Source organism: Cygnus atratus, chromosome 1 (genome assembly GCF_013377495.2).
Source record: "Cygnus atratus isolate AKBS03 ecotype Queensland, Australia chromosome 1, CAtr_DNAZoo_HiC_assembly, whole genome shotgun sequence".
In the NCBI taxonomy this organism is placed as follows: Eukaryota; Metazoa; Chordata; class Aves; order Anseriformes; family Anatidae; genus Cygnus; species Cygnus atratus.
In genome coordinates, this window is record NC_066362.1 from 136,984,798 (window position 1) to 136,992,919 (window position 8,122).

The window sequence follows — 8,122 nt, forward strand, 5'->3', positions numbered from 1 at the left end:
CAACCTAAATTAGAAACTCTGCTAATGTGCCTGTACGAAACACATACGCTAACACAAATGTTTACGAATTAGGTAAGTATTTAAGTACTAGTTAAATAAATATTCAGCTATAACCCATTCTGCCTGTGGACATGTAGTTAGAAATCTTTGTTACCCTGCTGTAGACACCATGGATATCAAACAGTAACAAGGATAGCTATTAAAAGTTTGCATTCTATTTCCACTTGAAAAATGTCAAACTTTCTTTTTTTATTGTTAATGACTCTCTGAGAAATATTTCTTGGGCAGTTTTTTAATCATAACCTGAGAAGAGTGTTTATTTGCAGCAATAATAACTGTTGAGTATCAAAATGAACTTAATACTCATTAGTTGAACTATGACGGTACATCTTAATTTGGCTTGTAAAATTCATGCAATGAATTATTGAAAAGCCATTATTGAAATAACCTCTTATTTTCTAACATGGCTGCTTATGTTTCCCAGATGAAATACAGCATGTATCTGTTGCCATAGCTACAGTTTGTTTCTGAAATAAACATTACTTCTTTCTCATTCCTATGTCCACATGCAAAAAGCTGAACTCTGTCATCTTTTTCATTCATTGTAGGTAGGTACAACAATCAATTTGAATAGTAATCTTATTAAAGATGAAAAAATGTATTATGTCAAAATGCAGACATTTAAGTGTCATGAAAGATGATAATTCTCAAAGTTTATAAACACAACATGGTATATACTTTTACAACCTTTAAAGAAGGAGTAACCTTTCTGGGACTCCTGTAAATATTTAAAACATGAGGAGGAGGAGTTTAACTAACAAGATCTTGGAGAAGGGGGAAAGGTTTAAATAAAAAAGAAGTTCCCAAATGTGTGCTTTTTCTAACTCTTGGGTTCTAGCCTTGTGGTCTCTAGAGCCTTGGAAGAGAAACACTATTCCATGGCTGAGTGGAGTTTGGGGCAATTCTGCTTGATGAGTTGGACAGTCCTTTTTAACCTTGTCCTCCTGCAGCACAGAGAGTTTGTGTATCCTTCAAATGTCTCATTTACAATTTCCAGAAATAACACTCAGTTCAAGAAACTTGGGAAGCTGTCCACGAGGCTTAATCATGTCATGTCCATGCTAAGGTTGCCTCATGCAACAGACCTGAAGGAAACACACAATCAGAAAAAACATACCAAACTTCTGGAAGTAGGGAAGAAACTAAATTTTCAGAGATTGCTTTTCTGTCACCTATTATGTGTGTAAAGCAGGTGACTTTGCAATAAAAATAAAGCCGCAATAAAATGACATCCCAGAAGAGAAAGCACAAATGCACATACAGGTTTCGTCCAGGCCCACTTCCAAGTAAGGTCAGGGAGAAAGACAAAGATACAAACAGATTCTTATAACTCAGACCTGAAGCAGGGGCCAGAAGTGTAAAGGATATAAATCAGTAGTTGTCCTGTACTCTCAGCAGAACCATGCTCAAGTATGCAAGCAGTATTCAAGCCCTCGTAGTGTTGTAAAAGATATGTGGATATTGCAAACATTTGCTTTTTTTTTTTTTTTTTTAAGATCACTTCCTCAAAGTATACTCAACGCAGAGAAAAGTAGGCCATACCAGTCCCCAAGAGCCCAAGTAGACAGATACGCCTTGCAGCATACCTTAAGGGACAGGGGATTAAAGCTATTTTGGACTGCTGAGGAAGTAGATTCCAAAGGGAATACCTTGACAGCAGCCTCCTGTATATGCTGGAAGGTCTTCAAAGTAAATGTTCTTTATCGACCAATGGAAACATCAAGAGAGACATGGCCTTTTAGGTAGATAAGACCTAAGCCACTCATGTCTTCAGACACTGAAAGCAACATATTCAGTATTACCAGAAAACAAGCAATCAGACACTGCTTAGCTCAGAAGGGTGGTTCCCAGAAAGATACTCCAACATCTGAGTCAATATAAGATGTAGCTCTACTAGCAATATATTATGATATTTTACAATGGTTTACAGATCATAGCTAGCATTACTCTTCCTCATGTCAGCATAAAGTCACTTAGCTCAAGAAGATATAATTTGCAAGACCCTATAAACTTCACAGATTACAACCCAAGTGAAAGGCTGAGACTAAACTAAGTTTGTGAGCTGGCTGTGCTGTGCTGCATGATAACACTGTGCTGTTACTCTTTCAAAATTTGGCATTGGTCTGGCAGTAAGGGACCCCCACCACATTTTTTTTCAGAAAACTGTGAAAACTTATGCAATCTGATTTTAGCCTATTTATAGAAAGACCACTGTGGACTAAAGAGGAAGATTGGATGTAGCAAACATTCAGATAAAAGGAATAAAGGAACGCTGAGTAACTAAGACAGAAGATAAATTAAAATAATTAAAACAATCTGAGAGAAACCATCACTCACCAATAAAAGCTATGCCTTTCTGTAACAGCAAAAGTCATAGGGTCCAATGTAAAGTGCATGAAGCCCAGAAACAGACCTTTACAGTAATGGGTCTGAAAACGTGATTTTCCCGGTTCTTGACATGCATGTAGTTTTGGTGGGATTTAGCAGATAAGGAAACAGAATCTGAACATTTGAAAGAGACAAGTGATTTGAACTCACCAGCTCCTTGTCCTGCTTTATGCTTCCCTATTAGATTATTGTTCATCAAAATGACTCCAGACCTTAAGGTGTGATCTATTTTATCATTAGCTCAGGAAGAGTGTTCATTATGAAAAATAAAAAATAATTAAAAAAAAAAATCTCCTTATGCTTCTCCATGAATAAAACACTGAACCCTCCTCAAAGAAAAGATATTAGACACCATTCAAGGCTTAGACATGCTCCATTTCCAAACTGAACTACCCAATTATTTAGTAACAAGGATAAAGTGAGAAGCAATTCCAAGGTACTGATAAATGAATTAAGTGCCTCTCTGTTAAGAAAAAAGGTTCCTTTGTGCATAACACTAGCCCAAGCCCTGCCTTCCAGTCTGTGTCAATCTTAAACTGGACTTTCCAAAGCCACTGAAATCTATGTATAGCAGCAAACATATTTCTGCCCATCACTGGCCAAGAAAAGTTATGCGTCCCTGCAACAGTTCAAGTCTCAAATACTAGAAAAAAACTACATGAGGTCCATAAAAAAACATTTCCAGAAAATCAGACTATTCTAATTCTACCACACTGAAAAGCGGTTCAACGTTTTACCAATACTACAGCTTTTCCTTTATAGTAAAGTTAGTAACTATAGGAGGAGCAGTAGCAATCCTTCTATATTAATGATGGCTGGCATCTCCGGCAAACTTTTTGTCTTGATCAATACTCCTAGGGCTCAGATATACAAAAAATTCTGTTCAACTGCAAATATCCATATACATGTTCATAGTCTTTGGCAAACATGGCATACTCTACATTGAATTAGCCTTTGAAGAAAGACCTCATTTGTCAACACAGTCATTCATCTCACCCACTACACCAGGTTAAAGCTTGTGCATTTCCCAATGAAACCACTACAGACTTGGCCAGCTTCTGCACTTCCCAGCTGTTCCCCTCACTTTAATCTAGTGTAGCTTCAGTTCACAGCTGAAGCTTTCTACATTCTGAACAATTATATACCCAGCAGCACCAGCACCACATCACAAGTGATGATGGAGCACACTTTGCATGGGATGGACTAGGATCCATCTGGATGGCATGAGAACAAAAGGAGACTGGGACTCTTTTTCCCAAGTCGAAGTATCATTTGGCCTAAAGTAAAAGTACAGATCGCTCACCAGTTAATTTCTGTGAGCCTTTCATATCCTTTACTGTTAAGCAGAGACACACTGTGCTGAAATCTTATGTAAACTGAGAACCTTCATCTTTCTGATCTCTAATCACAAAAGGCCCCAAACTCTTAACCTCAAATCAGAGGGCTCCAATGTCCATAAAATGAAGCCTTCCATACATTTTGTGTCAATAAGTTCAATACTCCTTCAGGTAGCTGATTTTACCAAGTCTTATGTAAGCTTATGACACCATAACTATCTTCTCTGCTATTAACATAGGCTCTTTTGTGGATCAAGTCATCTCTAGACTTCAGCATATGGTCCAGCGACCCAGACCTAATCATTCTACAGTGAATACAGTCTGGCTTTGTAAATTTTTAATTTGAAAAAGAATAACTAGGCAATCAGATATGTAAATGTTGAAGGAAATTATACTTAAGGCTAAAAAATAAGCGGTCATTAATTCATTAAACACCCAAAAGTCAGGAAGTGCCATTACTGGCATTTACTGTGCAATTGAATTCTACTCCCATGTGTATACACACTATGATACGTACTTTAATTATAAGATGTCTTCTCTTTTTTCTTTTTTTTTTTCCACAGGACCCCAGCTTTATTCTGTGCAAAGTGTTCAGTGAATACAGCAGCTGCTCAATATTTCTCTTCATCCTCATGCTTTATTTACTGCACATCCTCTGAACATTGCATTGAATACAGAGTTTCTTCTTGACTCATGGGTTTTGTGCTGATGCTTGTAAATCTAGTATATCAATATACTATAAAGATTAATGAATTTATGGTCACAATCCCTCTATGTAGACACTAGGAGAGTGTCACTCCTATGCACATGCTAGGAAAGTGTCATTAAACCCATTTCATAGAATGAAGTAGAAAGACGTAATGACCTACCTAAAAAGTCAATGGTACATTGACTGAACAAATCTACACTGCTACATAATGCTTCTCACTTCCTCAGAGTCCCAAGCCTCTGTTAATTAAAGTTGTGACAGCCAAAACTGAGCATTTCAGTACATGAGACTCCCAGTCTTATGACTGTAACCCCTAAAACACAAAAAGCACACATTAATGGATATCCTGGAAATGCCTTACTACCTTCGAAGTATCTAGTAGTATCAGCCCATAGGTGGATAGATCTACTTCTCCTGCATGATCATTAACTGTGCTAGCGACAAAGCCAAACTTACTCTTTTTGCAGTGTTTTGCCCCCTTGTCTACATATGGACACCTACAGGTACATCAAGCAAGTGAGGCACATTCCTAGAAAAAAGGTTCATTCTCTTCACAGTCTTGATTCAGTCCTTGAGCACAGCTTACTTCATGTACCAACTAAGACAGCAGTCTTGTGGTAAAAAATCATATGATAACATAAGGTGGAACCATATGAGATTGCTTCACTAAAGATCCTAAGTCTGTATGCGTGGTACTTGAAATTCTGTCAGGCTTTGATGGATTTGTTTATCAATGTTTATATGTATATGTACCTTTATACCACTCCCCTCAAGAGGCCTTTTTACAACCAGGAAGAGAGGAAAATTGAAAACTTCATGAACTCTAGGAACTTTGCTGTGTAAAGCTGATATATTTAGGAAATGTTCAAATCTTATCATATTGAGCCACACCTAGGGAAAACTATGATAGTTCTTTTTCCCAAGCACCTGTAGAAAATCAATTCGTGCTTTGGTTGACTATTATATCAGGGAAAAGAAAAAAAAAATGCTAGTGAAACCAGCTAGAGCTGAAATCATAGCATTTGCCTGCTATGCTATCCAAATGGCATAGCTACAGTCAACTTTTTCCCAACAGATCCCTGTCTAGTTTGTCCTGTAAAGTATTTCTCCAATATCAAGAGTTCTAGCTTTTCAGCTACCCCATCTATTCAGACAAAAGAAACCAGGAAAACCCAAATTGTAGATTCCTAGGTGAATCTAATAGCTACTGAGTTGTGTAAAAGGAAATCTCCTCCTCTGAAGAAACCCAAGTGGTGGAACATCATTTCTGCAGTGGAGGACACACAAAGGAAGCATGTGGAAGACACCTGCCATGGAATTTTTCTGTCTGAAGAGAGGTGTCTACAAGGTAGATGGCTACATCTGAGCCAGGCTGCTTCTAAAGTTCATCCTTAATACACTCACCTATTTGCTAAAAGAGACTGTTTGTTTCCACTGACAAGTTCTGCTGTGGATGACCGCACTGTAAATATCTGAAGTTAAGCAAGAAGAAGCAGATGCCCAGCTTCTGTAATTCAGTCAGTCTAATGGAGGAGAAAGCCTCCCAGCTGCAGAGATCTGACAGGTGCCAGGCACGCACAAAAGCAGAACATTAGGCTCATGGAGAAGTTTAATGTGTGAAACTAGGGGACCTGCAGCCCCCAGGCTTCAACAGAGTTTGAGAAGCAGCCAAGAGTCCTGTGTTAAGGTTTTGGAACTAAGGGCTTAAATTCCTCTGAAGTCTAACTTTAGAGTGAGACATAAAGACCCCTCTTTGGATACAGCTTTCTGACCTTGTATTTTTACATCCTCTTGGTAGCAATTATAAACCAGCAATTAAATATAAGACTAGTGTCATTACTTTTAATCATATTGTTAACAAAGTCTGAGTATTTGATTTGCGGAAATGAAATTACATATGTTTCCTTTTGTTTTGTTGTGCAATTGCTAGTCATTTACATGTGGTCCATGAGTTTAGATCTGTCTTTCTGTGGCTGCCTCTGCAGACTTGAGTATATAGGTTTCTTTTTAATTTTAACAAGAGTTTTAGATATGCAGGCAGTATAGGACTCAACCACACATACTGGTAATTTTTCCACAGTTCATGGGTATACATGCCTACAGATACTCAGTACTGTTTCCTGTGCAGCTCCTCATAATTTTCTTTTCAGATGTATGCAACACAAAAAATAAGTCTAAAAGAGGAGCTACTCAAGAAAGAGAGGAAAATTTTACTGACAATTCATAAGGCATTTATTTTCTTACTGTGTTTATTCTTATCTAATTCAATTTTGATCCTACAGAGAGAATTAGAGACAGTAGCCAAAAATGCTGATGGCAATTGAGTTAAAGTATTTTTTGAATTAAAAATAAATTCTCATGCAAAGAAGAAAAATATACCCAAAGACAAGAGAGAGGAAACCTCCCTCAGAAATGTCAGTGAATTCAGAAGTGAATTGAACTTGTAGCCATTGAAAAGCATGCTTATTAACAAAAATTAAGAAGGAAAAAAAATCTCCCTAAAAAACTAATTGCCAAAAGAATTTCTCTCACTTCAAAATCTGAACTGAAAATGAGTATAAAAAAAAATGTGCTTAAACATTTATTTTATACTGCTATTAGTCTTCTGGTGAAGCTAATCTTTCAGCACATGCTGTTATCACTTTATATTTTTTCTGATTGCTCATACAGTACATGCTACTGACAAGCATTCACTGCCCACGTACCTTTAAGAGACAGAAAGGAAGGATTAATTTTTTTATAATAGCCTGTCTCTTACGTAGTTAATGACAGGAAAAACAGGATGTCAGTTTGTGGCGTTCGCTTAGAGAGAAACAGCAATCATGATATAGGAATATTGTACCAATTGCTTTCCAGTTATGTTCCAAGTCAGATCCTCCAGCAAATGCAAATACCTGCAGAAAATGTGGAGTTAGAAAAGCCAGGTATGAATTCTTACTTCAGTTTATACAGCCAGCTGCAGACAAGAAAAGGACTTGCCTGGAGGATGTGGGGGAATGTCTGGGACAGGGAGCTGCCCCTCATGCAAGGCTGATGAAGTTTAAATGCAACGTGTGTCAGAAGGGATGGCCTTCAAACAAGACAAGTCTACACTAATGTTTGTGACTAGATCTCAAGATTGGAACCTGACCCACAGACTCTTAACAAATTTCCACAAACCAAGTTTGCTTTTGCCGTTGATGAAAAAACACGGTGCATTGGAACAGGAGAATTTCTTAGGTATCCTTTTCAACACCAGAAAAAACAGTTCACTACTGTAAAGATTAAAACTATAGGAGAAAATGATATCTAATGTACTGATAATCAGGGACGTGGAAAAATTCTTTAATTGCTTTACATATAAGGGCCTGGTCTAATGCCTCTCATATTCATTTGAGCAGACAACAGATCACACCCATCAATTACAATCTGTAGAATAGTCCAATACGTGGAGTCCTTTATTTCAGTTGATGCTAAGGACAATTTAGCAATCTAAAATAAATAAATAAATAAATAAATAAGTTATTCATAGGTGGGATGCAAGAGGCTAGGTTCTGATTAGTCTTCACTAAGCTATAACTTGCTCTGTAATACTAACTTTGGAGCCAGTGATAGATCTGTAAGAACTACAACTACAGATTAAGATGCA